General features: G+C 39.5%; 2 pseudogenes; both read left to right on the plus strand.

Annotated features, from left to right (window-relative positions):
- The first annotated feature begins 271 nt into the window (after window positions 1-271).
- On the plus strand, window positions 272-390 carry LOC112483711 (annotated as a pseudogene).
- Window positions 391-4,902: 4,512 nt separating this feature from the next.
- On the plus strand, window positions 4,903-5,021 carry LOC112483752 (annotated as a pseudogene).
- Window positions 5,022-7,319: the final 2,298 nt, after the last annotated feature.

A 7,319-nucleotide genomic window follows, 5' to 3' on the forward strand; every position in this document is an offset into this window, starting at 1 on the left:
GGCCAAAGTGGAGACATAATAAGGTACTGTAAATTTCAAAAAAAAAATTGTCTTCTCCCTTGTGCATGGCTTTTCCTGATGAAAGGTCTGGGTGAAAAAAGGGAATGATTGAGAAAATATGGAGGTATAGCTGCTGGAATGGGACACACTGATTTTTGTGGTGATAGAGAGAGAACAACAACCCAGTACCTGAGAAAGTAACACTTCAGACTCAGCAAGTGTGGAGGGGGAAGGACCTTGAGGGTCTTTGTCCTTTAGAATCATCCCTGGAGTCTACAGCCATGCTACCCTAAACAAGCCCGATCCCCTCTGATCTCGGAAGCTAAGCAGGGTCGGGCCTCATTAGTACTTGGATAAGAGACCACCTAGGAAGACCAGGTTCTGTAGGTGTAAAAAATAAAAAACTAAAGGATTGTAAGCTGACGATGTTCTTGCAATCTGTGAAGTCAACCAAAGGTTGCCTAAATAAATAAATAAATAAATAAATAAAATTTAAAAATAGAATTATCCCAGGAGGCTTTTTCAGGAAAGAAACATCTTTAAGTGATTCTCTTAAACCGTTGCAAGCACCTTCTGTTTAACTCACCGCTGGGTCTGCCATCCCCTGCCAGATGGCCCTGAGCCCCATTTGAGGCTTGATTGCCATTCCTCTTAACCTTACCAGGACGTCTATCTAAAGCAGCAAGGCATGGCCCCAGCTCCTGCACCTCCTACACAAAACACCTGTCAGTACCTCTGATATCTTCCCCACCCCCATTCCTATAGACATTGCTCAGTCATTCCATGGGGTGGATAAATGCCACTGCCTGGTGACATAGACAAATAGGAGAGTTTAGTCTGACTACCCACAGGCAGCTCCTCTGTAAACAATAACTGGACTCAATTATTCAAAGCCACCTGAGAACAGCTTGTGGAGAGGCTGTGTTCGTGGTACTGTCGACCTATACCCACTAAATGGTATGGGTCTGACTTGGGGGGCGGGGCAACAGTCGTAAATAACACTTCTTTCCTGGGCTACCGTGTGCACCCCCAGGACTATATTGCTTGCGTGGAAGCCAGGCATTGTCTTGAGTTGCTTCTAAAAGCATGGCGTCTTGAACCTTAGGAGTGATTGTAAGAGTCCTGCAAGTGTTTAATGAAACACTAATAAATCACGTAGTTCTCAGATGACTGTGGAGATTACTCCAAAATAAAGCTTCCTTTAATTATCTTTGATTATTCATTATTTATGCACAATCAACAACCAGTTATTGCTACGATGGAGGTCATCCAATTAGTAAAAGCAAGTACAAAATTTGTCCCTGAATGTAGTTGAAGTGATCTATGTCACTAACTTAACTGTAGAAGGCATTCAGGTCAGCCTCAACTTACTGGCCAGGAATACTGTAAGACAGTAGAATTGTTTCAAAGTCCTTTTTTCATAGGCTCAGGTAATGGCTAATATATACTGCTGTGCCTACATGAATGGCTTGGACCAAGAGGAAAGATCAGTATTGAAATTTAAGGAGAGAGTCCCTTGACCTCTCTTAAATTAGACCCTGGTGGTTTCTGGGATTTAGTCAATGCGTTGATTCTGAGACCACAGGAGACTTAGCTGAGGCCATGGCTGCAGGATGCCTCCTCCTGCTGCTGCTGAGATTCCTGTTTACAGTGGCCTTAATAAGATCTACGAATTGAACAGATTTGGTCCCAGCCTGTTGGGTTAATCAAAGTGGCCAGTGGAGCACTATATTTATGAGAAAATTCACTAGAAGCCAAGACAGTGTAGAAGGAGGGAGTGGCTATTGCTGGGAAACCACGCCTAATGGGTTTCTTGCATTTCTGTCATTGTTCCTGACTCTGTTTTCAAGGGACTTTGTATAACAAACAGTGTTGGAAGATACAGTATCTCTCTCCAGAGCAAAGATTAGGTAAACAAATAAATATTTATATAGAATAATTTTTTATTTATGGAAAGTTTGTGAAGCTAACAGAGAGTTCCCATAAACCCTGCACTCAGTTTCCACTATTATTATGACCTTATATTAGTACGGTATATTTGTCTAGGTATATTATACTATTTAGTCTGAAAGATTTGGGTTCCCTCAGCTCAAGGTTCCTCTCTTGTAATGCAACCCACTGTTTGTCCAGGCATCCCACTGGGTCTGTCCACATAACCCTGTAGGATGCAGAGGCAAGGGGAGATGATGTAAATATGATTATGCTCATGCCAATTACTGTGCTGTGAATAATAAACTCCTTTTTCTCTGTCTCAAGAGACTTGTGTCTTATATAGCATCCATTAAAATATAGCACACTAACTTGTTAGCTTGTAAGCAGGATAAAATCCCAAACTCTTCACATTTTTTGACAACCCCTCCCACCAACAACTCTCCCACATGACTGCAAGCTCCTTCAAGGCATGGAATAAGTTCCTGTTTGAGAAATACATATTGAACTAAACTAAAATGGACTAATAGTTTACTTTAACAATGATTTAGAGTGAATTTAAGGTCAGAGGTCAGGCTGGTATCTGCATAGAACTTGGTCATATCGATCAGTCTTTGCTTAGTAAATGAAAGGGAATGGAACACACTATATGGGCCCATAAGAGTAAAGCAATTATAAGTGTGAAGGTGAGAGAAAGTGAAGTGTTGGGGAGTTGGATAGATAAGAGCTAACTGCAGGGTGGGAGAGAAGTCTAGACCACTCGGTAAAACCTGACGTTCAGAGGATACAGGAACAGACGTCAGGTACTGCTGTCATGTGGTCATGAGGGTACATGAGGAGGACTGTGCTGCCCAGTAAGTCATGTCAGCATAGCACAGTGACAGGCAGTTCTGGCAGACATTCGGTGAGGTCCATGAGCCTTTGGAAGAACCCTGGCTCTGGGCCTAGAGTTCAGCAGTAGGATTCTGGCCCTGAACTGTAGAGCAGCAAAAGGCATGCATGACATGGGACCTGGATTCCAAAGTAGGGATCCTCAAACCAAGTGTAGATGTACTTTGAAAAATACAATTAATTTTATTTGTGGAGGGAGGACACAGTGAATTTAATACAAGTTATAGAAATTAATATCTGACAAAATATTGTTGGCATAACTGATTCTCTGGGGCTCTTGAGAGTTTTGTGATGATCAAGAGGGAGCATAGGCTGGATAAAGGGAAGGAGGGTTGGAAAGCACGATCCTAGTAGGACTGAGTGTTAGGCAGGGGCTAAATGCAATGAGTAAGGTGGGCCTGGTTCTGTCATTTGCTACTGTATATGAATCTCAGTTCTCTCACATGTAAACTCCTCATGAGGCTTATTAAGTTTAAATGAAATAACACACTTAAGCAAGTAAATGAGATAATACATTTAAGCAAGCACCTGGTACCCAATGGCTCCCTCACGAAATGATCATTATCATTTATGAATAGAACTGGAATACACGGAGGGGAATTGAATCTCAAAAGGCAGTTGTCAAGTTACCAAAACAGTAGCTGGTCTGTTAGACACAGGGTGATGATCATGAATCTCGGCATAATGAGCTAGAGGGTCTCACATCTCTGTTCCCTCAGGGTTGATCTCAGAGATTGTTACAGAGCCCCGATTCTCCAGAAAAAACTCCCTCAGAAGCTGAACACAAGCGGTATCTAAAGAACCACATGAATAATCATAACTGATTTTCTGTATACTTTTAAAGCTTTTTAACTTTCACTTTTAAAAGTTAAAGTATTATTAAACACTCAGATTGTGCTAAAACAATCCTGACATTAATAAAACCCCAAAAGTAGCGATATACTTAGAGAGCATCTAGATATAGCTAATAATATATTATTAGCATGTGAGATGATCTTTTAACTTTAAAAAATAATCCTATAAGATTAAATCCAGTTTATACGACACTATCAAATCTACCATGGTATACCAAAAACAATTTGTTTTTTTTTTCCTGACTCCATTATTTACTAGCTTTATGATCCTGGGAAAATATCAAGTTCCTAACCTCTTAAATGAGATTAATATTAGTATATCATAAAATTTGAGATTTGAGATAATGAAAGTGAGAGTCCTTTGAAATCATACTTCTTACATACTTTTTATTATGATTATGTTTATAGTTATTATATGATTCTCCAATTAGGATTTACTAACATCCAATCCAAAATGGTGCATAAATATCAGTGTATTCATTGAGAAAATAAAATACACACATGTCCATACATACCCCAAGCAAAGGGAGTGACTATAATCCAGAAGTAAAGGGTAAATTATGAAAGAGAGAAAAATACTTATGGGATATAAATGAAAATGATACTAGCAACATGAAAATAAGCATGAGTGAGCCTGCTGGTTGGAATTTAGACTGTATTTCTTCATTCTAAACAGTTCAATAAGAGCTGTAGCAAACTAAGGTTTCCTTTCAACAAATGTAAATTTTGCAATCAAGGAATAAATGAAAGTCCCTATACCCATAGGTTTGCTGGGTACAATAAATTATAAAGAAATCCAAGGGGCGAAAATTGGTGTTGGGGAAGGAAGGATAAGTAATAGCAAAAGTTTCCCGTTTATTATTAAAAAGCAACCTAATAATTTTATGTCATTCTATTAAGAAATAAAGAAAATGCCTTTAAACTTGGAAAACTGTTTAAGACATTTAATTCGCGTTTTCTTCATCAATCAATAAGTTCAGGCCCAAAAGTAGAAAATTGCATGAGTTCTCTTTGTACATATGGTTCTTTGATTAGAACTAGAAAACGCTATTTTAAAGATCCTAGCAACTGCTCTACAAATATCAGAAGGTAAACTGCTAATTCTTGAAGTCGATGATTTAGTAAATAATTTTTTAAAAAATTATACTTATCTAACCCAACCAAACCTTCCCTAACACCAAGGAACTTGTACTGGACTCCCCTAGAATTCTTGTTAAAAATGCAGATAGTCTATGGCCATGCCAACCTGAACACGCCTGATCCCATCTGATCTCAGAAGCTAAGCAGGGTCAGGCCTGGTTAGTACTTGGTTGGGAGACCACCTAGGAAGACCAGATACTATAGGCATAAAAAAAGAGAAAAAAAAAAAAATGCAGATAATTGGGGCCCATGAAAATTACTGAATTCTGGAGTCGTAACCTATATATCTGCATTTTAATAAAACCTCACAAAGTTTAATAAATCATTGTACTGGAACTTGTTGAGCAGTCCTCTGAATCTCTGCGGCACAGTTGTATTATTCATTTAGCATTTTGAGTGTACTAGTATGTGTTTATTCATTTAATATATACTTTTGTGTGCCTACTGTGTGCCTAACACTGTACTAAAAACTCTGTTGTCATTTGTTGGTGTGTCTACCACCAACCAGATTAAAAGTCCCTTTAGATAAGGATCCTAAGCAAACATTTCCTTGTAATCCTAGAGACTGATAATGTACCCTCCACTTAAGAGTTGCCCACCCAGGGCCCATTCGCTCTTTCTTTTTTTCTAACAGAATCCTAATTTTGTTCAGGGACTCATCCAAGCAGCTAAATATTTCAGAGGAAATTGTCAGGAATGGGCCCGATTCCTCCGAAGGCAATGCCATTTCTTACCAATGATTGTGTCAGATGTTTTTAGGTAACCTGATTCTGGCCAGTGAGTCATGAGGGGAAGTCTGCTGGGAGGCTTTTGTAAAGTTTTCTCACTCCCAGGAGAGAGCTACAGAAAGAGGTGGGTTCTCTGTTTCCTCCAAATAGTTATGCTTCTGTTGTGGTATCTGGAACTGTAGCAGCCATCTTGCTACTTCCCTGATGAAGACGTTTCCACTGGGGATAGCAGAGAAGAGAAATAGAAAAAAAGCAGTCTTTAATGATTTAGTCGAGCCACTTATCAACCAATTGCAATGTCTACTCTACCTCAGGACTTCCAATTTATTGTTAATACCAGTTTGAGTCTGTGTTTCTGTACTTGCAGCCTGAGCTTTAAGATGGTTCATGATGATGTTGACAATGACTTGAATAATAAAATGATGGACTTGCTGTGTTCAAAGACGGTGCTACTACCATGACTGAGATTGATTTGTGGGGATGTGAATACAAATATCAATACAAGACCTGTAATCTTTACTCCGCAAAGCTTCCCTCTTTCTCTTAAGTTCCTACAACCTTCTAATGTGCCATTCAGAGCAGGAAGGTCAGAAGGTCACAAATGTCTGGTGGCCACCACTGTCCTCTTCCTTTTTTGACCACCCTCCATCGCTGGCTAGCATCTGTCTCCTCTCATGGCTTACCTGACACTTGCTTACTACGTTGTTTTTCTTTCTACATGTCAAACATGTCCCCTGCCTTCTTCAATGGCTCCCTTCCACCTCTATCCCTGAAAGATGATTTTTTTCCGAAGAATGGCTTTTTCATTCTCTGTTTCTGCCATTCTACTAGAATTTAAACTATTTACTCATCCCATCTTTGCAGCTGCTTAGTGGACAGTTTCATCTAGATGGTTCACTCTAATCAAAATCCATATGTTCGAAGTCGGGCCTACCAATTTATATCTGAAAACCATCTTCTTTTTCTGGAAATGATGCTATAATTCTTTCAAGATTAAGATTTCGAACTCCTCTTTGATTTCTTCATTTTCCTCAACTTTTACCTGGCTCCATGTTCTAATAAGTTCTTTAGCATAATTTCTTTCACACACACTCCTTCCTTTCTGTTCTCACAGCCAGTGTCCTAGTTCAGACTCTGATTCTGTCACTTTATACCTAGAAAACTGCAATATTTCTAAAATGCATTTCTCTCCATGCTCCTTCCTTCACCACCAGATCCAGAACAGCTCCCAATCAGAAACCTCCAGTGAGCTCCCATTGCCTTTAAATTCACATCCAAACTACTGGCCTAACAAGGCTCCAAAACTAGACCCAAAGTTATCTTTTCAGGCGTGGCTCCAAATATGCCTCTATACAAACTCTTCCATTCAAACAAGCTAGTTACTCCTCATAGTACTCCTTATAGTTTTCTTCCTTCAGCCTTGGGTTTATATTAGACTGCTCTTTGCCTCCTTCCCCTCTTTATCTATAAAAATTGAACTTCTTTTCCAAGGACCTAGTAAGAGTTTGAAGTCATCCTGATCACACAGATGGAAGTCTTTATTTATTTATTTGTTTGTTTGTTTGTTTAAATTAGTACAGTACTTTGGTTAGACATCATAATGTTCATAAAACAATCCCATCAATTGCTCCCTCCCTCCACTGGCCCTCCACCTAGCCAACATATTAATGCTAATCGCATTTCCTCTGCCGTGCTCCCCATCCCCATGACCGTCTATCTGCTACTAATTTGTACTTCTTTAACCCTTCACCCCATTCTCCTAGCCCCGCAACCCCCC

The sequence above is a fragment of the Pteropus alecto genome, unplaced genomic scaffold, assembly GCF_000325575.1.
Source record: "Pteropus alecto unplaced genomic scaffold, ASM32557v1 scaffold164, whole genome shotgun sequence".
Lineage (NCBI taxonomy): Eukaryota > Metazoa > Chordata > Mammalia > Chiroptera > Pteropodidae > Pteropus > Pteropus alecto.